Raw genomic sequence first — 27070 nt, 5'->3', positions numbered from 1 at the left:
ATTCTCTGAGGGAACTCAGGGATGAATTATTATCCACTAAAAAGGCAAAGAAGCCTGACAAACAACCTAAATGCAAAACTTGCAAACATTCCTTAAGGAAGTCTGAAAAGATATACTGCTCAGACTGCAAGAAACCTAGGGCAGAGGAGACACAAGAACCACCTGTGCTTTCCCCACAACCTGCTCAGGCCCTAGCTTTAGAGGGATCCAGCTCTGCTCCAAATACCCCTCCGCTAGCCATACCTAGTACTTCACAACCTAGGGTGGAGACATCTCCAGCCATGCCTTGGGAACAAATTAATCCTTCTCAAGTACATCCACCTGCACCCCCTCAACTTGGAGAATTTTTGCAGTGGATCATGAACACTGTTCAGAACCCACAGGCTCAGACAGGGAAACATTCTAAAAAACGTAAGAATCGAGCCCCTGAATCCTCAGCTTCAGAATCTGAGGAGGGGTTAGCCTCAGACTCAGAGGAAGATAAACCCCCTTTTTAGAATCTGAATTATCTGAACATGCACACTTATCCAACTCTGACTCGGATGATGATATTCCATCTGCAGCAAACCCAGATATGTCTAAGAAACTACTCAGGGAGATGCTACAAACTTTGGAGATCAGGGATGAAACTGTCACCCTATCTAAGGCTGATAGACTACTAGGGGTACATAAAAAACCAAAGCAAACCTTTCCTGTTTTCGGTGCTATTACACAGGCAATTGAGACCGAATGGGCTCAACCAGACAGACGCATTGCTCTCACACAGAGATTTTTTAAAACATATCCTGTACCCGAGGATTATCAAAAGAAATGGGATAAAGCCCCTAGGGTAGATTCAGCGGTTGCCCGACTATCCAGACAAACCGCACTACCTGCGGATGAAGCCGCATTCAGAGACCCACTAGACCGCCGCATGGAATCTACTTTAAAAAGAGCATATGTTCAGGCGGCAGCAATTTTACGCCCGGCCGCAGCATCGGCGGGATTATCTCGCACGGCCAAACATTGGGCACAGGAATTTACACTACACCCACCGTCGTCTCAACAACAACTCCAATCTGAGGTATATAGGTTGAGTTCTACACTAGCATTTTTAGCGGATGCAGCCATGGAAGTAGTGAAGTTGGCAGCCAAATCAACTGCAAACATTGTAGTAGCACGACGTGCACTATGGCTACAACATTGGTCGGGGGACACCGCTTCCAAACTAAGACTACTATCACTTAAATTCGCAGGAGACTCCTTATTCGGCCCAGACTTGAAGCAAATTATTGCAGAGGTCACAGGGGGTAAGAGCACTTTTCTACCCATTGGAAAAAGACAGAAATTTGAGATGTCAAACAGAAACCAATCTAGACGAAACTGGACATCCCAGAGTAGGCCCTTTCGGCCCTTTTGTTCCAGCTTCAGGTCAACACCATCAGACCAAGGAAACAAACGGCCCAGACCCAGCTGGCACCAACAAAGCCGCACGAATAAGAAACCAAACACACCTAAACCTAACTCCGCCTGACTCCCAACAGGGACTCAGTCCACAACAAATAGGGGGCAGACTACAGAGATACCTAGGAGAATGGCAAACACATGTATCAGATTCTTGGGCACTCAGCATAATTTGTCAGGGCTACAGAATTCCTTTCACTCCTCATCTACCACAAAGGAGGTTTCTTCCGTCTTCCACCGCTCCACACAGAGAACACTTGCTCCAACAAGCAATTTCAACACTGTTGAACACTGGGGTGATAGAGACCGTCCCAGAACCCCAAAGATACAGGGGGTTTTACTCAAACCTTTTTCTGGTACGGAAGAAGGACGGAACCTTCAGACCAGTTTTAAATCTCAAACCACTGAACCCTCTAGTCGCAAATCAAAAATTCAAAATGGAATCAGTCCGAACAGTAATTGCAGCCATGGAACCAAATGTGTTCATGACTTCGATAGACTTACAGGACGCATACCTACACATTCCTATCTACCCAGACTCCCGAAGGTTCCTACGGTTTGCCATCAAAGACTCACACTATCAGTTTACAGCATTGCCCTTTGGGCTTTGTACTGCTCCACGGGTATTCACCAAAGTGCTGTCACCAATAGTGGCTTACATCAGATCACTGGGGATACACATAATCCCTTACCTGGACGACCTTCTCATTCTGACACCTTGTGCTTCACTGGCAGCCAAAGACACAACAACATGCATATGAGTCCTTACTCAACACGGCTGGCTGATAAACTACCGCAAAAGCAATCTCAATCTGAGCCAGAACATTCTCTTTCTAGGTCTCCAATTCAATCAGCCAAAAGGTGTTTCTTCCATCAGACAAAGTGGAAACACTAATCTCTACCACTCACGCCTTCCTGACCGCGACAACTGTTTCGGCAGAGGACTGTCTTCGTCTTTTGGGGTTCATGGTATCCAGTCTGGAGGCCATTCCCTTTGCCAGGTTTCACATCAGGCCACTTCAGCACAACTTCCTTGCTTATTGGAACAAAAATCACAGGGATCTGCAACAGCAAATTCCGTTAAGTTCAATTACCAGAGACAGTCTAGTATGGTGGACGCTACCACACAATCTACGACAAGGTCGCAGTTGGGCGAATCCCTCGTGGGAGATAGTGACCACGGATGCCAGCCTACGGGGCTGGGGAGCAGTCTACAAAAATCACACTCTTCAGGGACTGTGGACACCAGAAGAAGCGTCATTACCAATCAATATATTGGAGCTTCGGGCAGTTGTACTAGCTCTACAGAGATGGACACCTATACTACAGTACTTACCAATACGAATTCAATCAGACAATGCCACTGCAGTGGCCTATATCAACAAACAGGGTGGAACACGCAGCACGAGAGCCATGCAGGAAGTATCACACATTCTGACTTGGGCAGAACATTACGTCCCCAACATATCTGCTTTATTCATCCCAGGAGTCCAAAACTGGGAAGCAGACTACCTCAGCAGAACGACGGTAGATCAGGGAGAATGGTCACTAAACAACGAAGTGTTTGCCCGCTTGACTTACAAATGGGGCATGCCCGAAATCGACATGTTGGCTTCCAGGCACAACCACAAAGTCTCCCTTTACTGTGCCAGAACAAGAGATCCAGGGGCAGCCCTTGTGGACGCACTCGTCATTCCATGGAATTTCAGACTAATATACGCATTTCCACCGTAAGCCATCTTACCGAGGGTAATCAGAAAACTCAAACTAAGCGAGGCCACGGTGATTCTAATAGCGCCAGATTGGCCCAACAGAGTGTGGTACACAGATCTGATTCAATTGTCCATAGCCAAACCATGGAGACTACCACTCCAACCAGATTTGCTCTCCCAGGGCCCTCTCAAGCATCCACATCTACCCCTTCTACGTTTAACGGCGTGGCTCTTGAGACCACATGGTGGACCCGACGGGTTCTCACAGACAGCTGTAGACATCTTATTGAATGCGCGCAAGCCATCTACGGCCAAAGTATACCATAAGGTGTGGAGAACTTTCATTGCTTGGTGTGACCGACATCATACCCCTTGGCAAGGGGTTTCCACCAACCACATCATAGAATTCTTAACAGATGGTTTTCAGAAAGGGCTGCGCTTACGCACTTTAAAGACTCATGTGTCAGCATTGTCAGTACTCACACACAATCGTTGGGCAGATGATGCCACAGTCCAACAATTCTTCAAAGGAGTGACTAGGTTCCGACCACCACTGAGGGAACCATTGCCATCATGGGATCTACCCTTCGTATTGGATGCTCTACAAAAACCACCATTCGAACCTCTCAGTACGTGTGATCTAAAATGGCTTTCGCTCAAGGTTACCTTTCTTATTGCAATAACGTCAGCTAGACGAGTCTCGGAGATTGCAGCATTCTCATGTAAAGAACCATGGTTAGTTATACCTCAAGATAAGGTGGTTCTGCGCACTACTCCTACATTTCTAACCAAGGTCGTCTCTGACTTTCATTTGAACCAGGACGTTGTTCTACCATCCTTCTGCCCTCATCCACGAAATGATAAAGAGGCACAACTGCATACATTGGATGTTGTAAGAGCTGTTAAGATTTATTTGAAACGGTCAGCACCGTATCGTTCTTCCACACCCTACTGGTCTCATACTCGAAGGCTTATAAGGGAAAAGCTATTTCCAAAAGAACTGTGGCACGCTGGCTTGTAGAGACTATCAATTCTGCTTATGATAGACGACAGAGACCTAGACCATTTACAGTGAAGGCACATTCCACCAGAGCTCAAAGTACATCCTGGGCTCTTTTCAATTTGGCATCACCTGCACAGATCTGCACAGCAGCCACATGCGTTTCACCCAACACTTTCATTAAGTTTTACAAGTTAAATGTTTTTGCTTCACAATCGGCCATTTTTGGCCGAAAAGTTCTTCAAGCTGCAGTAGCACAATAACTAGTTCTATCTACACATACGGTATATAATTACCCACCCAGTTCACGGGACAGCTTTGTTACGTCCCCTAACGTCTGCACTGACAGTAGGGCCGACTAGAGAAAAAGGAATTTTGTACTCACCGAAAAATCCTTTTCTAGTAGGCCCGAACTGTCAGTGCAGTAAGTCCCACCCAGGCTGATTTTAGTATGGGCCACGGGACCTCTTTCTCGCTATCCTTTCTACCTTTTGTCTCTTGCCCTTCTTTCTACTCTTTCTGTCTCCACCAACTGAGCTTTACAACCGAACTGAGGATGAGAGGTGGAGCCAGCTCATATAACCAGTAGGAGGGGCCAAGAGACATCAATTCTTCTGTCCTGCCTCCAGAGGTGATGAAGACAAAACCCTAACATCTGCACTGACAGTTCGGGCCTACTAGAAAAGGATTTTTCGGTGAGTACAAAATTCCTTTTTCTCTAGTCGGCCCTCCTGTCAGTGCAGACATAATGGGTTATGTTCACCTCTGGAGGCAGGACAGAATTGTTGACTCCTGGCCCCTCCTCCTGTTATAAGGACTGGCTCCACCATCTCTCCTCAGTTCTTTGTCCTGCCTCAGGAGGTTATGGACAGATATTTTCTGCTTCTCTATTTATTATTTATTTTTTTCCCTTTCTTCCTTCCTTTTACTAGCATTTTACACCAATTAGGGCATGGTGATCGGTCCCCTTTTTGGTACAATTCTAAGCTGAGCGTTCTGTACTGCTCACATGGCCATAGGTGACAGAGCTGTCACAGGCACACAACCTATAGGGTATGCAGAGCTACCCGCTATCATTTTAGGTTATCTGATTCTCGAGGCCTTCAGTGCAACACTGTCTGTACAGGGTAAGGGACTCTCTCTGCAAAGTCGCATAGTCTACAAGGGGCTGGTGGTCGATGGACTCCCACTGCAGTACTAATGGATTAAGTACCTTGGCTGATGCTGTTAAATCCTTTGTGCAGAAGCGGCCATGGAAATCTCTTTCCATCGGATCCATGTGACCTTACGAGCACTCATTGTGGGACAGTGGTGAAGGCCGGTTGCCTCGCAACAGACTACGCTGCTTGGGCGCGGTGGCCTTCTTCGCGCCGTTGGCGCACTGACGTCATCATTGTCAGCCGCATCTGGGATTCACTCTGCATCGCGGCAGCTCTTTGCGCCAAGGCATAGGCGCTTTGACGTCATCAGGCGCGGCCGCTCTTTTCATTGCGGCTCACGCGTCAGCTCCAGTGTGGGCGCAAGCATTATAAAGCAGGCAACGGTCAGCATATCTATTCTGGTCACGGAAAGGATTAGAAGACAAATCCTGCAGCCTTTTCGAGACATATTGCCCAGGGGTGAGTGTAAACCTCATTTTTGTTGGGACTCACTCTGCAAACATGGAGAAATCAGACTCTCTCACAGAGTTAAGGGCGGATTTACAATCTGTTAAAAAGACAAAAAAAACTGAAAAACTACCAAAATGCAAAACCTGTAGACACTCATTAAGGAGATCAGAGAGAAATTATTGTTCTGACTGTAAAGCCAGCAAAACTACAGACACTCGGGGACCACCTGTATTATCACCACAATATCCTCTGTCTCAACCACCTCCTGATCCAGTCAATACTGATAATGGGAGGGCACCACCTGCTCCTATCCTGTCTCCATCACAACCAACTACCCCATTGCAGGTCACAGGGGATGCTTCTCCAATTCCATCTTGGAATCAACCCGGTTCCTCCACTCCAGTTCCACCACAATTTGGGGATTTCTTACAATGGATAATGAAATCTGTTCAACCCTTTCCATCTACATCTTCTGAATATGCACAATCAGCTAAACTAAACAAAAAGCGTAAAGCCGCGCTTACAGTGGACTCCTCTTCAGATTCAGAAGAGGGGTTAGCTTCCGAATCAGATCAGGAAGATAATCCCTGTTTAGAAAAATCCATGTCTGATCATTCTCCTGAGTCAACTTCAGACGATGAACACACACAAACTACTAATCCAGAAGTTACTAAAAAGTTACTTAGGGAAATGATGCACACGCTCGAGATCAAAGATGAAACAGTGGCACTATCTAAAGCTGACAAACTCTTAGGAGTTCCAAAAAAATCTAAATTGACTTTCCCAGTGTTCAAGTCAGTCACACAAGCAATTGAAACAGAATGGAATCAACCTGAGAGACGGATTGCTCTTAATCAACGTTTTTTCAATACATATCCGATTCCTGAGGAACACCACAAAAAGTGGGAAAAAGCCCCACGGGTTGATTCGGCGGTAGCACGCCTGTCTCGACACACGGCCTTACCTGCTGAAGAAGCGGCATTTAAGGACCCTTTAGATCGCCGCATGGAATCGACTCTCAAAAAATCCTATGTCCAAGCAGCAGCAATTTTGAGACCAGCGATAGCTTCAGCGGGTTTAGCCCGTACAGCACAACATTGGGCACAGGAACTTGCCACTCATCCACCGTCATCAGCACTCGAGTTACATTCAGAAGTAGAAAAACTCGTTACCACATTCTCCTTCCTTGCCGAAGCGGCCATGGAAATTACCAAATAGGCTGCAAAAGCAACAGCAAATACAGTTGTTACAAGACGTGCCTTATGGCTCAAGCACTGGTCAGGGGACACTGCTTCGAAGTTGAGACTGTTGTCGCTTCGTTTCACGGGCGAATCCCTTTTCGGCCCAGACCTTAAACAGATAATATCAGATGTCACTGGAGGAAAGAGTACTTTCCTTCCCACTGGGAAGAAACCACGTTTTGATCATTCTTCTAGATTTCCAAATAGGAAAAATTGGTCCTCCCAAGCTCGCCCCTTTCGGACCTTTCGGTCCGCATTCCGGTCAACTCTCCCCGACCAGACCAATAAGCGCTCCAGACCGCCTTGGCACCAACAGTCACGAACCAACACCAAAAAACCTATCCCCAATAGATCCACATCTGCCTGACTCAGCCCTCCTAGGGCACACTCAGGTGGGCGGCAGATTGCAGAGATACTTGGGCGCTTGGCAAACACACGTCACAGACACATGGGTGCTAACCATAATTCAACAAGGCTATCTAATTCCTTTCACGCATCTCCCAACCACCAGGTTCCGTACTTCTTCAACTACTCCAAAACGGTCACTATTGCTCCACCGGGCAGTCAACTCGTACCACTACCTCAAAGGTTTCGAGGGTTTTATTCCAACCTTTTTCTAGTCAGAAAGAAGGACGGCTCATTCAGGCCGGTGCTGAACCTCAAAGCTCTCAACACATTCGTTTCCAATCAGAAATTCAGAATGGAGTCCGTCCGTTCAGTTATTGCAACTATGGAACCAGGATACTTCATGACATCCATAGACCTTCAGGATGCTTATCTACACATACCCATTTGTCTCGCATCCCGCCACTACCTACGCTTTGCGATAGGCAACCTCCATTACCAATTTACTGCCTTGCCCTTTGGACTTTGTACTGCACCACGGGTTTTTACCAAAGTTTTAACACCAGTGATCGCCTACCTCAGAACCTTGGGGATCAAGATCTTACCGTATTTGGACGATCTTCTCATTTCAAGTCCTTCGGCAGCCCAAGCAGCTGCGGACACTCATTCCTGTCTCCAAGTGTTATCACAACACGGATGGCTGATAAACTACCGCAAAAGTACACTTCAACCGACTCAGACCATCCAATTTTTGGGTCTGGATTTCAATTCCCAGTTACAGAAGGTGTTCTTACCTCAAGACAAGGTGAACAGATTAATTCACGCAACCAAAGCTTTCACAACAGCTCCGTCAACCTCGGCAGAGGATTGTCTCCGCCTTCTGGGCTTCATGGTATCCGCACTGGAAGCAATTCCATTTTCCAGATTTCACCTTCGTCCTCTCCAAAACAATTTTCTGAGTCAGTGGAACAAAAACCACAAGGATTTAAACCAAATCATTCCCATATCCAACATAACACATCGGAGTTTGGAATGGTGGATGGACCCAGCCAACCTCCACAAGGGCAGGATTTGGGCCCCCTCCCAGTGGGAAATCGTGACTACAGATGCCAGTCTCACAGGTTGGGGAGCGATTTATCGCAATCACACGTTACAAGGCACTTGGAAACCGGGAGAAAACACTTTACCTATCAACGTCCTGGAACTCAGGGCGATCGCCTTAGCTCTAGAGGGTTGGACCCCATTCCTACAGTCTCAAGCCGTACGTGTCCAATCCGACAACGCCACGGCGGTGGCGTACGTCAACAAGCAGGGCGGCACACGCAGCAGCTTGGCCATGCAGGAGGTGACCAGGATCTTGCAATGGGCAGAACCTACAGTGACCAATCTGTCCGCGGTCTTCATACCGGGAATACTCAATTGGGAGGCAGACTATCTAAGCAGAACTACCCTCGACCAGGGGCAATGGTCACTCAACGACACAGTGTTCCAGCAACTTGTGGCCAAATGGGGCACCCCGCAAATCGACATGTTGGCCTCCAAACACAACAACAAACTTCCACTGTATTGTGCCAGAACAAAAGACCCACATGCGGCGTTCGTGGACGCCTTGGTCATACCCTGGAACTTCCACACAGTGTATGCCTTCCCACCCCTGGCCATCCTACCCAGGGTAATCGCGAAATTGAAGCAAAGCAATGCCACCACTATTCTAATAGCGCCCGACTGGCCCAACCGAATGTGGTACACGGATCTGATTCGACTGTCTGTATCCAAACCGTGGCGGTTGCCGGACCGTCCCGATTTGCTCACTCAAGGCCCAATCAATCACCCCAATTTACCACTCCTGCGTTTAACGGCGTGGCTCTTGAGACCGATTGGTGGTCCCAGCAGGGGTACTCACAGAATGCAATAGACATTTTACTTCAAGCACGCAAGCAGTCCACAACTAAAGTGTATCATAAAGTATGGAAAACTTTCTTAACATGGTGCCATCAACATAGTTTTCACTGGGACACTATATCACCTTTTGTTGTCATTGAGTTCCTCACTGATGGCTTCAAGAAGGGCCTTGCTCTACGGACGCTTAAATCACAAGTGTCAGCACTGACAGTCCTGACTCATGAACGTTGGGCTCGGAATTGGCTGCCCTTTCCTGCAAGGAACCGTGGATTTCTTTCCATACCGACAAGGTGGTGCTCAGAACGACCCGAGATTTTTTGCCAAAAGTAGTGTCCGAGTTCCACATCAATCAGGACATTGTTTTACCATCCTTTTGTCCCCAACCAGCTAATGAACGAGAACAACTTCTTCACACGTTGGACGTTGTGCGGACGTTGCGAGTCTATGTTAAGAGGTCATCCTCCTACAGGCATACTGATCGTTTATTTGTTTCCTATGCAGTATCTCACAAAGGACTAGCCATTTCAAAGAGGATGATTGCTCGTTGGTTAGTGGAGACTATACACACTGCCTATGACTTCCAGCACAAGCCCAGACCGTTGGCAGTCAAAGCTCACTCGACTAGGGCACAGAGCACGTCCTGGGCACTGCAGAACATGGCTACGGCCGAACAGATTTGTAATGCTGCCAACTGGGCTTTCCCGAATACTTTTATTAAGTTTTACAAGTTAAATGTTTTTGCATCACAAGCGGCTGTGTTTGGCCGTAAAGTTCTCCACGCTACCGTGGCTCAATGACTCACAACTCAAGCTATGCAGTTCACAGTTCTACCCACCCAAATTGAGGGACAGCTTTTGGACGTCCCATTACGTCTGCACTGACAGGAGGGCCGACTAGAGAAAAAGGGATTTTGTACTCACCGTAAAACCTTTTTCTAGTAGGCCCGAACTGTCCGTGCAATAAGTCCCACCCAGGCTGATTTTAGTATGGGTTTCGGACATCTCTTGTCGCTATCTTTTCTTATCTGTTGTCTCTTGCTCTTCCTTCTGTCTATACTGTCTCCACCAGCTGAGCTTTTTGAACGAACTGAGGAGAGAAGGTGGAGCCAGTCCTTATAACAGGAGGAGGGGCCAGGAGTCAACAATTCTGTCCTGCCTCCAGAGGTGAAGGATAACATAACCCAATACATCTGCACTGACAGTTCGGGCCTACTAGAAAAAGGTTTTACGGTGAGTACAAAATCCCTTTATTTAGAGTATCAAGACTGTTCTATTATTTTTTAAATTGGGATCCAATCTACTTGGACTACAATCTTCTAGTTAGTAGAGCTCATAGCCCATGGGATGATAAGATACAAACTTAGAAGGGCCCTGCTAACAAAAAAGAAATATGGGGCTCCATGTTTTCTTATGGAAGCCCTGTCAGCCCACAAGAAGGCAGTATTACCCCAGAGATTATGGGGTATATTTATCAAAGACTGAAGTTAAAGATCACCACAGTCCACTAGCGTGAAATACCGCCATTCTCTCCAATCATTTTGATGGGATATTGAAAGGCGTATTTATCAATGGGTGAAAGTGAAAGTTCACCATTTGATAAATATACCTTTAACACTCCCATAGAAATGAAAGGAGAGAGGCGGTATTTCACGCTAGTGGACTGTGGCGACCTCTAACTTCACTATTTGATAAATATACCCCATAAAATTGGAACCGCCTAATTAGTTTCTACAGCAGTTTGCTTCTCTTCAAACACAAAGTTCTCATAACTGTAGGGTAAGTTAAAGGAAAACTATACCCCTCAAACAGTGTAGGTCTCTAAAAAAAATAAATATATTGCTCATGTGTAAAACCCGGCTTAATGTACAGTAAATAAACCATTTTCATAATAATATACCTTTTTAGTAGTTTGTGCCATGGGGTAATCATAAATAGAAAATTGCCATTTTAAAAAATAAGGGCTGCCCCCCTGGGATCGTATGATTCACCGTGCACACAAACAAACTATACTTGTTAGGTCACATGAGCCAATTAACAGACAGAGTTCTGGCTTTCTCTAGTCGGCCCTCCTGTCAGTGCAGACGTAGTGGGATTTGTCATCCTTCACCTCTGGCGGCAGGACAGAATAAACTTGTTGACTCTTGGCGGCTCCTCCTCCTCTATATATATGCTGGCTCCACGATTCCTTCCTCAGTTTTTTGTCCTGCCTTGGAGGAAAGGACAGTAATAATTTTTTTGTTTTATTATTTTTTCCTTTATTTTATTCTTTATTTAATAGGTTTTTAGTATCACCTTAAAGGCACGCAGAGCTGCCACTTAGGTGCAACGGGATATCCAGGCATGCAGGAGCTGCCTGAGGCCATAGGTGATACGCTGAGCTATCACAGGCTAGCAACCCAAGGGTACGCAGAGCTACCCACATTACTCAGGAGGTTGTTTTTCATCCCACACTTCCGTCCCATCACGATGGGCAAAATGAGAAACACATGGAGGGGATGCCTACGGTTGCACATATACAGCTGAGACTGCTGATGCGCCATCCTGCAGCCTTCTGGCGGCTGCAGCTTGGCTGACGCAGGGGAGTGTTCCCTCTTTTGGCAAGGCCTTGCGGGCTGGCGCCGCCGTCGTATAGGGAGGTGTGCAGTGTTCATTGCGGGAGTTAGCGACCCTATGGCGGCTGTAAAAGGCGCGCGCTTACCAGTTACTGTGTTCTTCAGCGGTTGCTAGGCAACGAACCGCTCAAGGACAGAAGCGCGCCAAAACAGGTTCGCGCCTCTAACTGAGTCGCACTGACGTCATCAGACCACGCCATTGCATGTTGCATACTGCGCACGGAGCACTTACAGTATAGTCTCCTTCAGCAGCAGCCTGTCTACGGAATGACACGGATCAACAGGTGATCATTACACTAAATAAGACACTAAATAAGTATATTGCACTCCAGATCAGAACAGCATAGCTGAGCCAGGGGTACAAACTCCTTAAGGGGACACTATAATACATTATGGAGAAGACAGATTCCCTAACAGAGCTACGTGCAGATATTCAAGGGGTAAAAAAGACAAAGAGGCCTGAGAAACGACCTAAATGCAAGAGCTGTAGACATTCTTTAAGGAAGTCAGAGAGAAATTACTGCTCGGACTGTAAACCACAAAAAAGAGCAGAATCACAGGGACCACCCATCTTGTCCCCTCAAACCATGCCATCACTTACAGCAGAGGGATCTTGTGCTACTCCCATTGCTGAAGACAGGGGTAACTCACCGGGACCATTTTTACCGGCACCAACTACACCTTCCACGCCCCCACTCAGATGCGGCAGAGGTTGCCACAAGTACCCCACGGCATAAACCAGATTCAGGCCCCCCAACTACAGTACCACCTCAATCTGGGGAATTTATGCAATGGATTATGAATTCAATCCAACCACAGCCTTCAACATCTAGACCAGCCCCACTGGTGACCAAAGGACCAAAGAAACGCAAAGCCCCAACAACACTAGACTCCTCATCGGAGTCAGAGGACGGGTTGGCATCAGATTCAGACGAAGAGGATCCAACCCTTCATGAGAAAAAATTTTCTGATCAAGATTCCACGGAGGTGGAGTCAGACACTGAACAGTCAGGTGTTGCTAATCCCGAGGTCTCCCGAAAATTACTCAGGGAAATGCTGCAAACATTAGAAATCAAGGATGAGTCAGTGGCCCTATCGAAAGCAGATAAGTTGTTGGGGGTCCAAAAGAAATTTAAGTCGACATTTCCAGTCTTTAACTCAGTAACACTGGCTATTGAAGCAGAATGGAACCAACCTGAGAGACGAATCGCTCTTACTCAGAGATTCTTCAAAACCTACCCAGTACCAGAAGAACACCAAAAGAAGTGGGACAAAGCCCCTCGTGTAGACTCGGCAGTAGCTAGGTTATCCAGACATACAGCTCTCCCTGCTGAAGAGGCGGCTTTCAAAGACCCACTAGATCATCGCATGGAATCTACCTTAAAGAGGTTTTATATCCAGGCGGCAGCTATACTTTGACCGGCGGTAGCTTCTGCGGGCCTAGCTCGCACAGCCAAACATTGGGCACAAGAACTGGCCCGCAACCCACCATTCTCAGGCCAGGAATTACAGGAGGAACTGGACAAACTCATGACGGCTTTCACATTCTTAGCGGAGGCCTCTATGGAGATTACCAAGCTAGCGGCCAAGGCCACTGCGAATGCTGTAGTTACCAGACGTGCACTATGGCTACGACACTGGTCGAGTGACACTGCATCTAAGATGAGACTCTTATCCTTAAGATTCACTGGTGATTCACTCTTCGGCCCTGACCTCAAGCAGATCATAGCAGAGGTGACGGGGGGTAAGAGTACTTTCCTCCCTACCACAAGAAAACAAAGGTTTGACACACCAAACAAATTTCCTAACAGAAAGAGTTGGAATACACAGTCCAGACCCTTTCGCTCCTTTCGCTCCAACTTCAAGACGTCTACCTCTGACCAAACACAGAAGCGTAGACCAACATGGCTACAACACAGCCGTACAAACACTAAGAAGACGACCCCAACCAGATCCAATTCCGCCTGACTCAGCCCATCAAGGGCAGGGTCGAGTGGGGGGAAGGCTACAAAGATACCTTGGAGAATGGGAAACACACGTTACAGACAACTGGGTTCTAACGATAATTCAACAAGGCTACAGAATTCCATTCTCACCCCACCTACCACCCAGACAGTTTCGTACATCAACTTCAACCACCAAACAGCAACTTCTCCTGCAAACCACAACATCTCTATTACAAGAGGGGGTAATAGAAGCGGTACCAAAGCAACAGCGGTTCAGAGGCTTCTATTCCAACCTCTTCTTAGTCCGCAAGAAGGAGGGCACTTTCAGACCGGTACTCAACCTCAAACCCTTAAATCCTATGGTCGCAAAGCAGAGGTTCAAGATGGAATCAGTTCAATCCGTAATAGCATCCATGGAACCATACAATTTCATTACTTCCATCGATCTTCAGGATGCTTATTTACACATACCGATCTACCCAGACTCTCGCAAATGGAAGCGATTCCCTTCTCGAGATTTCACATCCGGCCGCTTCAAAACAATTTCCTCTGCCGGTGGAACAAGGACCACAAGGACTTGCAACAACTCATACCCATAACAAACACAACCAAACAGAGTCTGCTTTGGTGGACACTCCCGGAAAATCTCAACAAGGGCAGAAGCTGGGCCCCTATTCACTGGGAAGTGGTCATTACGGATGCCAGTCTCAGAGGTTGGGGAGCAGTTTATCGCAGTTACACCCTACAAGGCCGGGGGGAACCAAGGGACAACGGGTTACCCATCAATGTCTTGGAACTAAAAGCAATCACGAATGCACTAGAGGGCTGGACGACACTACTCCAGCACCAGTCGGAGTACAGTCCGACAATGCCACGGCCGTGGCTTACATCAACAAACAAGGCGGCACACGCAGCAGACTTGCCATGCAGGAAGTGACCAGAATTCTCACCTGGGCGGAGCAGACAGTCCAAAACCTTTCGGCGGTGTTCATACCCGGGGTACAGAACTGGGAGGCCGACTATCTGAGCAGAACTACCATCGATCAAGGAGAATGGTCACTGCACGACGAAGTGTTTCAACAGTTGGTACTCAGATGGGGAAACCCAGAAATCGACATGCTAGCCTCCAGGCACAACAGGAAACTTCCAGTTTACTGTGTCAGGACGAGAGACCCAGGAGCGACTTTCCTGGACGCCCTAGTCATCCCTTGGGATTTCACACTGGTGTATGCCTTCCCACCACTTCCAATCCTACCCAGGATCATCGACAAGATAAAGCACAGCAATGCCACGACAATACTCATAGCACCCGACTGGCCAAACCGAGTTTGGTACACAGATTTAATTCAACTGTCCGTATCCAAACCCTTCAGGTTACCTCTCCGTCCGGACCTCCTGACTCAGGGACCTGTCAATCATCCCAATTTGCCACTCCTTTGTTTAACGGCATGGCTCTTGAGACAGGGGATGGGCTCAGCAGGGGTATTCGCAGAAGGCAATAGACATATTGTTGCAAGCTAGGAAACGATCTACCTCAAAGCTCTATTACAAGGTGTGGAGAACTTTCATCTCATGGTGTAACCGACATAACCTATCGTGTGAAGAAGAGTCTCCCTATGCCATCATTGAATTTCTTGCAGAGGGGTTCCATAAGGGCTTAGCACTGCGTACACTAAAAACTCAGGTATCGGCCATCTCTGCATTGACTCACACACATTGGGCGGACAGGCCCGAAATACAACAGTTTTTTAAGGGTGTAGCCAGAACGCGGCCATCACTCAAACAGCCACTTCCAACCTGGGATCTTCCACTAGTTCTCAATGCCCTTCAAAAAGCTCCTTTTGAGCCACTGGACTCGTGTGACCTTAAATGGCTGACCTTCAAAGTTACCTTTTTTTTTTTTTTTTTTAAAAGGTGTTCTTTTTATTGTTTTAAAGTGTAACTGGGAAAGGGTACAGAAAGAAAGAGGGAAGGGAAGGGGGGGGGGAAAAGGTACACCAGCAGCGAAAACAACATAAGTATGAGCAAAACATACGACAGTGCATTTCTCAAAACATACAGTATCATCATGGTAATGACAACAAATGTGCTTCTAACCAAACACCCCATATTCTCTCAAATTTGTTGGGGTGACCCCTAGCTTCATATGTCAATTTAATTAACGGGAGCATCTTGTTCACATACCCAATCCAGCCCGGTCTTTGGGGAGGGTGGGGGCCATCCAGTGAATGATCATTAGTTTCTTGGCATAAAAAAGTAGGGATCTTAGTAATATTCTGGTACTACTGAGTGGCACCATATCGTCAACTACACCCAGTAGGCAGATTTCGGGGGTTCGCAGCGGGGGGAGGGACAGGACCTCAACAATATACAGTGTGATATCGGACCAATATCTGGAAATAACCGGGCACGCCCATACCATGTGCCAAAAGGTTCCTTCCGCCACCCCACATCTTTTACACGTGGGACGGGGTAGTCTTCCCATTTTGTGGAGCCTATTAGGGGTGAGATATATCCGCATCAGAAATTTGTATTGTATCAACCTGTCTCTCGAGCTAATCAAGAATTGGTAGAGCCTGCCCGTTGTCTCATCCCACTGGTCCTCACTCAGACCGGGCATGTCTACCTGCCATTGCTTATAGGCTGACTGAAAGGGCGAGGCAGTGGATGCCAGGAGGAGTGAATATAAACTCGAGACCATTTTAGCCGTTTCCTCCTTACTTAGTTGTGCTAGGACTGTTGGCACCACCATTTCTAGATCTCCTGAGCCAAATTGTGCCGCAAATATGTGCCGTAACTGAAGATACCGAAACATGGGTAAATTGGGAGTAGCAATCTTATCCCTCAACGCTACCATGTCCATAAACCTCGAGTTGACTACAATGTCCCCCAAATATTTGATGTTCTTTGAGGTCCAGTAGCTCATGGCCTCCACATTATCAAACTGCTGTAACTGGGAGTTCCTCCATAAGGGCAACAGAGGAGAAAGTATTGGCTGTTTGGTTTTAGTTAGTCTGACCATATGCATCCAGGCCGTATAAGGGGCTTTCATACAAGGGGGTAATGTTGGATAATCCCTAGACTTTCTATACACATAGTTCCTTAGGGCCTCCAGTGAGCCCAAGAGCCTGGCCTGCAATATAACATTGGGGTTATCTAAGTCCTGAGTCAGCCACCAATTGACATAACTAAGCTGGGCCGCAATATAGTAGAGGAAAAAATTGGGGAGACTCAGGCCCCCTTTGGCATACGGGGCCATCAATCTAGCAGAAGAGATTCTGGCTCCTTTGTTGTTCCACAGGAAAGGTGTTATCATTGCTTGAACAGAGGTGCAGACTTGCTTGGATAATGGGGTCGGAGAGTTGTGGAACAGGTACAGATATTTCGGCAGGAATACCATTTTTATGATATTTATTCTACCCCACAGCGTTAGCGGGAGGGGCCCCCACGCCTGTATAGATTTAGATAGTTGCTGATTAATTGGGATTATATTTAAGGGAACAAACTGTTCGGGGTCAAGGTGAATATTAATCCCAAGATACCTAAAGCTTGTAACCCACTTTAAGCGGGGGTCCGCTGTCTGAGTCTGCTCAAGGGAGGGTTCTAGGGGAAAAATGATTGACTTAGACCAATTTATGCGAAGGCCAGCATAGCTCGAAAAGTTGGAAAAAATATTTAGCACCTCTGCCAAGGAGGGGCCCGGGTCCGCCAATAAAGGAGGACATCATCCGCATAGAGGGATATCCTTTCCTCCACAGGGCCATATTTTAAGCCTGAGAGATGCGGCGACAAGCGGATTTTGGTGGCCAGTGGTTCTATTGCCAAGGCAAATAGGAGCGGAGACAGTGGGCAACCTTGGCGAGTCCCCCTACTCAGCGGAAAGGTGGAGGAGGTAGTGTCATTTACCCGAACTTGTGCCGTGGGATTGCTATAAAGCAACTGGATCCACTTAATGAATTGCTGCCAAACCCATACCGCTCCAAAACCGCCCATAAGTAAGGCCACTCTATCGAGTCAAATGCTTTTTCTGAGTCCAGGGAGACCACCACCCTGGACCCCGAGTTGTCATGTGGTACCTGCATGTTATAGTACAAGCGCCTTAGATTAACATCAGTGGACCTCTTAGGCACGAACCCAGTCTGGTCAGGATGGATCAAATGTGTGATTATTCGTTGTAGTCGAACCGCCAATACCTTGGCCAGAACTTTTGCATCCACATTTATCAGGGAGATAGGGCGGTAAGACCCACAGAGAGCAGGGTCCTTTCCTTCCTTATGAATTAGTACAATTAGGGCATTGGCAAAGGATGGAGGGAGCCTACCGTCCTGATTTGACTGAGACAGAATGTCACTCATCGTACCTGCCATTTTAACCCCCAGCGTACGGTACCACTCTATGGGAAGGCCATCAGGGCCCGGAGATTTAGAAGGGGCCATGGTCGATATCGCCTCACTTATCTCCGCCGCCGTGATGGGGCTATCAAGTAGAGTGGCATGCGAGGCATGCAGCTTAGGAAGGGGAATATCTCCAAGGTAGTCTGTCAATTGGGCATGGGTATATTCCACCCTAGAGTGGTACAGGGTGGTGTAATAGTCTGCAAATAAGTCCGCCATCTGTTTCGGATCAGTTATGGAGTCCCCTGAGTCTGAGGTAAGTCTATGTATAATTGTTTGTGACATTGAGGCTTTAGATAGATAAGCCAGCAATTTCCCGGATTTTTCCCCTTGTTCAAACCCTCTCTGGGAGGCATACAATAGCTTTTTTTGTGTGGCTTCTGTTAGTTTACATTTCAACTTGGTCTGCGCTAGGACCATTTGGTCATATGTTACATCCGAAGGCGACTCTACATGGGCCCTCTCTGACTCCTCAGCTTCCTCTGTTGCTAGTTTAACTTCAGATTGGGTCCTAGCTCGCACTGTATTAAAAGCCTGTATCAGAGCACCCCTAGACACTGCTTTAAAGGCGTCCCACAGTATCGGAGAGGATACAGTGCCTTGATTCTCAGCCCAGTATTGATCTGCGGTCAGTTGCACTTTGTCAGAGATTTCCTCTTGAGCAAGCCATATGGGACTAAGCCTCCATCTCCTGGGAGCTGAATAATCACAGGGCTGTAGGGAGATAATTAGAGGGGAGTGATCCGATATAGAGCGAGGCCCGTATTGAATATGACTAATCTTAGCAGCCGCCTCAGGTGTTACTAGGGCTAGATCAATTCTAGAAAGTGTCTGGTGGGTGGCAGAATGACAGGAGTAAGTTTGGGTCGTGGGGTACCGAGCTCGCCAGAGGTCATGAAGGCCCATAGACTCCGCCCAAAGATACAGTTTGCTAGGTTTGTCATCCGTGGACTTAAATTTGTCAAGCACTGGGTTCATACCACAATTAAAGTCTCCCACCCAACACTGTGGAAGAGGGGGTAGTGCAGCTACTTTAGCCAAGACAGTACTCAGGAGCTCAGTTGAAAAAGGAGGGGGCAGGTATACATTGATTAACACAAATTCAAACGTGATAAGAGTACAGTGCAAAATGAGAAATCTACCATAGTGGTCAGTATGGATTTGGTGCAGGGTAAAGCGGATGCCCTTTTTCACTAGGATCGAAACCCCTCGTGCATGAGTGGAGAAGGTGGCATGATAGGTCTGCGCCACCCACCCTCTCCTAAGTGCTAAGACTTTCTGACCTGTAAGGTGGGTCTCTTGGAGGCACACTATTGCTGGGGACCATTGCTTAAGGGCCTTGAACAGGAGGGCTCTTTTGAATTTGTCATTGAGACCCCTGACGTTCCATGACACTAAGTTTACATTAGCCATTATCCTTTATGAGATTTCGTGACTGTTTAGTTGCCTCACTGCTGCATAGGTGAGGGGGAACCTGGGGGGAGGGATATGAGGAAAAAGTGGGGGAACCGAAACTCCCTAACCCGCCCTGTCCACCCTGAAACCGTGGGTGGGCCTTTACCCTTACAAAACTTTTGCATCGTCCGCTTGGGACATGGCAACCCAACTGTAAAGCATTCAAACGTTATAAACTATAATTAGGGTGCAATAAGCCCCTCTGGAATCCGGGTGTATACGCAACCCCCCCATAAGTTCACAGTCATATGAAGGTGCACCCATGGAAATAGTGGGAGACAAATGCCTCATCAGTCCAGATAGATGGTATTGTGGAGAATCATACTCACAGACCCTTCAGATAATTGAAAAGGAGTTCTGCTTGACGGAGCCAGTCAGCAACACTGGGAGTAGGGACCAGATATAGAGTTAGCGTCTCTCCAGCCAGTCCAATGCATCTTGAGGTGTCGTGAAGAACTTGGCAGACCCGCCGTCGACCACTCTCAATTTAGCAGGGAAGACCGTCGAGTAGGCAATTCCTTTATCTCGCAGCTTTTTCCTGACGTCGGCATATTTAGCTCTTTGCTTCTGCACCTCCATGGTGTAGTCAGGGAAGAAGAGGACTTTCGCATCTCCCAGGATTAGGTCCCCTTTAGAGCGCATCTGACGCAGTATGACATCACGATCTCTGTAGTTCAGTATCTTCGCTATTATTGTGCGGGCGGGGGGGCATCGGGGGGAGGCTGCCGCATCGGTATTCTGTGTGCGCGCTCAATCAGGAACATTTGAGACAGATGCGTTGCACCCAAGTGATTCCTAATAATATTCTCAAGGAACAGCTCTGGCGCAGTACCTTCCTGCCCCTCCGGGACCCCCACGATCCTGATATTGTTCCGTCTTTGCCTCCCTTCCAGGTCATCAGCGTGTGCTTTGCACTGTTTCAGTTGTTCACGGAGATCATTAATAGTTTGCGGGAGGCTTCTTGTATTATCCTCCAGGTCGGATATCCTGCGCTCCGATTCCACTGTGCGTTCCCGCAGTCTCTGGAGGTCTTGTCGGAGAAGTGCCAGGTCGACTTTTACCTCCTCCACTCTCGTATCTATTTTTACCTCCACCGCCACTCTCGTATCCCGGATTGCATTAAGCACTTCATGGAGCGTAGGTTCCGGCTCAGATTGGGAAGCTGGTGGCGCGGGATCCAGGGCCTGCGATGGCGGCGTGTCGGATCTGCTTGATCGGGCGCCATCTTGGTTTTGCAGCCGCACAAATTTGTCGAGCTTGTTGGCAGCCGGCTCGCTCGCTTTCTTGTGTCCCCCCATCATAAGTTGAAGGGTAAGGGAGTAGGCACCTTTTGAAGCTGGTTTGGGTCAGCAGGTTGCACAGGATCAATAGTGTCGGATCGATTGTCCCCGGAGCACTAGAGAAGCGCGTCTCACTACATTGGTGGTTAGGCCACGCCCCCCAAAGTTACCTTTTTGATAGCCATCACCTCAGCAAAGAGGGTGTCCGAGCTCACAGCTTTTTCTTGTAAGGAACCATGGACATCCCTTCATGCAGATAAGGCAGCCCTTAGAACCATTATTAGAAAGGAGAAAACGATGGCGGAGCTCTCCCCACTCCTTCCACTCTCCCACGTCCTCCGCAGCTATCGCGGGATCCCGGCAACACTCAGCCGAGCCTTCACATACACACAACCAATTTACCGCTGGCAGCGCTGGAAAACGTATCCACGGGAGACGGTAGGAATAATATCAATGTCTGGCTTTATTTAAACATACATAGTGGTTTCAAAGTAGTGGGAGTGCCAAAAACTGCCAAAAAGCCCTTAGAACCATGCCCGGATTCTTGCCGAAAGTTGTATCCGATTTCCACCTTAACCAGGACGTTATTCTTCCTTTTTTCTGTCCGCATCCAACACATGTCAGGGAAAAATCACTTCATACCTTGGACGCAGTGAGGGCACTGCGGATATATTTGAGACGGTCTTTACCATACCGGCAGTCTGACTCTTTGTTTATTTCCTATGCTACCACTCACAAGGGCTTAGCAGTGTCTAAGAGAACTATTGCCCGCTGGTTAGTAGAGACGATCAACGTGGCTTATGATTTTCAACATAAACTCAGACCTTTTGCAGTTAAAGCCCATTCTGCAAGAGCACAAAGTACTTCATGGGCGCTTCAAAATATGGCAACTGCAGAACAAATCTGCAAGGCAGCTACTTGGGCTTCTCCCAATACTTTTATAAAGTTTTATAAGTTAAATGTTTTCGCTTCGCAACCAGCCCTGTTTGGCAGGAAAGTTTTACAGGCTGCAGTAGCAATATGATTAGGTAAATTGAGGCTACTCAGTCGTTCATTATACCCACCCTTCAGAGGGACAGATTTTGGACGTCCCACTACGTCTGCACTGACAGGAGGGCCGACTAGAGAAAAGGGGATTTTGTACTTACAGTAAAAACCCTTTCTAGTAGGCCCGAACTGTCAGTGCAGTAAGTCCCACCCAGGCTGATTTTAGTATGGGCACAGGGACCTCTTTCTCGCTATCTACTCTGGCTGTTGTCTCTTGCTCTTCTTTCTGACTGTACTGTCTCCACTGACTGAGCTTACAAAAGAACTGAGGAAGGAATCGTGGAGCCAGCATATATATAGAGGAGGAGGAGGAGCCAAGAGTCAACAAGTTTATTCTGTCCTGCCTCCAGAGGTGAAGGATGACAAATCCCACTACGTCTGCACTGACAGTTCGGGCCTACTAGAAAGGGTTTTTACGGTAAGTACAAAATCCCTTTTTGCTTCCACACCTGTTACAGTTAAAGCTGCAGTATTTCTGGTCAGGTGATCTCTGAGGCAGCACACAGACCATCATGAAATGGGGGTTCAAGGCAAGAGATGTAAAAGGACAATATTTACTTAAATATATATATATATATATATATATATATATATATATATATATATATATATATATATATATATACCAGCTTGATTCTTTAATATGCCACTTAATTTTATATAAACTGTCTCTCATTTTGGGGGTATAGTTTTCCTTTAAAGGATGACTAGCCCTGCTTATAAATAGACTATAATTGTCACTGAAATCTGATGTATAAAAGTACAGCGACCATCCCATGCTTTCTTTCTTACGTTATCTTTCATCATCCAGTCCAGGTAAACCTTCCGGACCACCGCTTGTCAGTGTACGATGAGAAGGAAAAGGTGTGGCGTCTGGTCTGCTCATCTTTCTCTAACCCAGAGGTGGCGACATTGAGCTGCGAAGAAATGGGCTTTATTAGGTCTGAAAAAGTACTTCAACTGCTCGTCTAGAATTGTTGTTCTAAATCAGCAGCATTCCTAGAGGGGGGCGGGCCCTGGTGCGTGACGCGCAGTCGGGCCCCGCCACCCTCCGTACGGGGCGGTTCCGGGGTGAATTAGTGGCGTGTGGTGCTGCCGGGGGGCCCTGAGGGGGTGTGGGCCCTGGCCGCTCGCACCCCCTGCTCCCCCGGTAGTTCCGCCACTGCTCTAAATGTGACATCACTTTTTTTATTTCAACTTCAGCTACTTTTGATAGAACAGAGTAACAACACATGCACCTCTTCTTTTCAGTTCCCTTAAAGGGGGCACTGATCTTGACAACTAAAACAACTGTTCTGTAAGGCTACAATTGTATTGTTATTATAACCTTCTATTCATTTTCTTGTCTGTCATTCAAGTCACTGCTTGGTTGCTAGGGCAAAAGGCTATCCTAGCAACTAGATATCTAGAAACAAACAGAAAATTCCATGCTGGAGAGCTGACGATGAACAAAAAAAGATAAATAATTTAAAGGGGTTGTTCACCTTTAAATGAACTTTTCGTATGATATAATGTGATGCTGAGACAATTTACAATTGTTTTCATTTTTTTATTTTTTTGTTTTTAAGTTGTTTCACTTTTTATTCAGCAGCTCTCTGGTTTGCAATTTTATGTGGGTACTAGGGTCCAAATTACCCTAGCAACCATGCACTGATTTGAATAAGAGATCGGAATATGAATAGAAAGATGAGTAATAAAAAGTAGCAATAACCATAAATGTGTAGCCTTATAGAGCATTTGATTTTAGAGGGGGTCATTGACCTCCATTTGAAAACTGGAAAGAGTCCAAAGAAGAAGGCAAATAATTCAACAACTATAAATAAAAAAAAGGAAGGCCAATTGAAAAGTTGCTTATAAGTGGCCATTCTATAACATACAAAAAGTTAAAGGGATACTGTCATGGTTTTTATGGTGTAGTTTTTATTTTTAAATTACACTGTTTACACTACAAATAATTCAATCTACAATACAAAATGTAATTCCTGAACCAGAAAATGTATTATATTTTTAGTTTTAAAGGTAATATTAGTGTGTGTCGGTGGATCTCAGGCCATTTTGCCTAGACATGTGCTTTCAGAAAGTGCTGTTCTACCAGGGAGCTGTTATCTGGTTACCTTCTCAGGAGGTGGGTGATCACTCCAACTTGCACTACAGCAGTAAAGAGTGACTGAAGTTTATCAGAGCCCAAGGCACATGACTGGGGGCACCTGGGAAACTAACAACATGTCTAGCCCCATGTCAGATTTCTGACTGAACTTTCTGGACGTGTCAATGATTTTTTATGGGATCTGCAAACCTTAAAGGAGAACTAAACCCTAAAAATGAATTTAGCTAAAAATATAACAGCAGCAATGATGCAGGATTTTTAACCTTTCACAGGGGGTCACCATCTGGGAAAGTGTCTGTGACACTCACATGCTCAGTGGGCTCTGATTGGCTGTTGAGAAGCTAAGCTTAGGGCTCGTCACTAATTATCCAGCAGAAAATGAGCTTCCCTGGCTGTAATATAAGCTGATGCTACAGGTTTGCTGATTATTAAATTCTGATGCTAATTGCACTGGTTTCTGTGCTGCCATGTAGTAATTATGTGTATTAATTACTAATCAGCCTTATATTGTGACATTTCTATTCTATGTGTACTGTATATTGTGAGTGGCTCCCTAAGCTCAGTAAGTGACAGCAGCACAGAGCATGTGCAGTGAATCAGCAGAAAAGAAGATGGGGAGCTACTGGGGCATCTTTGGAGACACAGATCTTTACTGCTAAATGGCTGTGGTTGCCTTGGGCTGGTACAACAGCACAAAACATCATGTACAACATTTCTAGCTACTTCTTTAGTAAAATTAGTTCTCCTTTAACATAGACGGACCCAAACAGATTGTATACAGCTAAGACCCCCTCTGTATCACTGTTTGCAAGGGGGATGTTAGGTCTGTCCCTTGGATGGTGAGCACCAGCTAATGCCACATTCATATTTTCATCATTTCCAGGGTGTAATCATTAATGGTAAGAGCAAGAAACCAAGGTCTGCCAAAAGTCTGAATTAATTTCTCTTGGATGGAACACATAGCTGCTTCTAATGCTTTTAGATTCTTACTTTCATCTGCGCTTATAATTCATTTAAATCATATATTTGTGGAATATGCCATAAAGAAAAGCATATGTGTGTATTCTGTAGGAGTGGTAGACAGAAAAGCCATCTCTGGGTGAAATGATCTCCTTACTGCTTTGGTTGATTGGGATATGGCTGGACTGAGAGAGAACCAGAATCTCTAATACTATAGACCCGACCCATTGGTTGGTTTCAGGGGAGAATCATGGGGCTCGGTTCCTGCGTTCCTATCTCTATACCTTTTATCAGAAACTGGGTTGAGGGCCGTATAGAGTGAAGGGGGTTCTGATTAGGCTGGTTGGGTTTCTGGAGCACATCTTTCTAGGTTAGAATTGTTGAAAAAGTAGAATTTTACTTTTAGGGAAATGGAAAGTCTTTCTAGAAGGCAATTATATGAATTGGTACTTAAAGGGGAAAATGAAAATGTAATATAAGCTTCAGCATACTGAAATAAGACAATTTGTAAATACAATCAATTGAATATTCTGCATCATTTCTAAAATTATCAAGTTTATCTTCACTATTCCTCTCTCAGCATCTGTTTCTCTTCATTCTGTCTTCATGCAGCAGTTGGGTGTCAGATATTCATTGACAGTTATATCCAATATATCTTATAGGGAGGCTCCTTTCCTAGCAGATGAATTAGAGCTCACTCAAATAACTGATTCCAGTACAAACATAATCTAACAAAATAACTGCCTTTTGCACAGATTCTGCATGTAGAGAGACATGATGTCTGGTGAGTTTAATAGAGTGAGCTCTAATACATCTTCTAGGCAAAAGGAGCCCCCTTTAAGATATATTGGATCTAACTGTCAATGAATATCTGACACCCAACTGCTGCAAGAAAAGAGAATGAAGAGAAACAGATGCTGAGAGAGAAATAGTAAAGATAGACTTGATTTGTTTCTTTTTTCAGTATGATGAAGCATATATTAAATTTTCAATTCTGCGCGTAGTTCCCCTTAAATTCCTTTTTTGTTTCTGCATTGAGCCTGAGGGACTGCCCTACTGAAATGATGAAAGGTTGTACAGGATACGTTATCCGGAAACCCATTATCCAGAAAGCTCTGAATTATGGAGCGGCCGTCTCCCATTGACTCCATTTCATCCAAATAATCCAAACTTTTAAAAATGATTTATTTTTTCCTCTTTAATAATAAAACAGTAACTCTCAGATCTCCTCCAATCAACATATTATCATTAACAGGTATGAAACATCAAAGAAGAAGCTAAGGTGCTACATGATACTGTGCTTGGCTCTTTAGAGGCTATTGACTGTGTTTTTTGGCTCTCAGGTCAGTGTCTTATCAGGACCTCCGAGTTGAAACAGCAGGGACCAATGGAACATCGGGATATTATTGTGTGCGGGAGTCTCAGATCAACAGTGCCAAGAGGCTTCTAGACATCCTAACAGTCTGGTAAGTGTCCCTATGATGGCAGCAATATGTGGACCCAGACATATGATTGATAGATGTGTCTTAACCCTCTAATTGTGCACAGTCACACTCATACAACTGCCAGATCCCTGTGAGATCTAGCCTTTAAATTATACATATCACATGATCCCCAAATAGCCAAGAGCTGACCAGTCTGTAGCACTATTAATATAGAACCTAAACTCTTGGCAAAGTCCTTATATGAGTTTTAGTACTGCTGCAAACACAGGTTGACAATCACATTTGTAAATTTAGGGTCCACAGTTTGGGGGTGTCTGTGTGCCTCCAGATCAAGCATTACTAACTGGTGCTTTTTCTCTATTCTGATTTCTTGTCTCCTTTCTTAGTGAATGCCCAAGTGGCCAGTTTCTCTCTGTGCAGTGTCAAGGTAACCAGAGATTTCCCACTTTACACATCCAGTAGGTAAAAGTGAGGCTAGGGAAAAATATCAGTAATACACGTTAATGGGGGGATGGAATAATTTGGGGGAAAACTTCCTCATTCAACAGGGGATCTGATCCAACAGGGAAGCC

The 27070-nt window shown here is 46.2% G+C and overlaps 1 pseudogene; it reads left to right on the top strand.

The window, feature by feature from the left end:
- LOC121395695 overlaps window positions 1–27070 on the top strand; it is a 191962-nt pseudogene that overhangs the window by 39035 nt on the left and 125857 nt on the right.

Source organism: Xenopus laevis, chromosome 7L (assembly GCF_017654675.1).
Source record: "Xenopus laevis strain J_2021 chromosome 7L, Xenopus_laevis_v10.1, whole genome shotgun sequence".
Taxonomy (NCBI): Eukaryota; Metazoa; Chordata; class Amphibia; order Anura; family Pipidae; genus Xenopus; species Xenopus laevis.
This window is presented reverse-complemented; position numbering and strand designations above follow the sequence as displayed.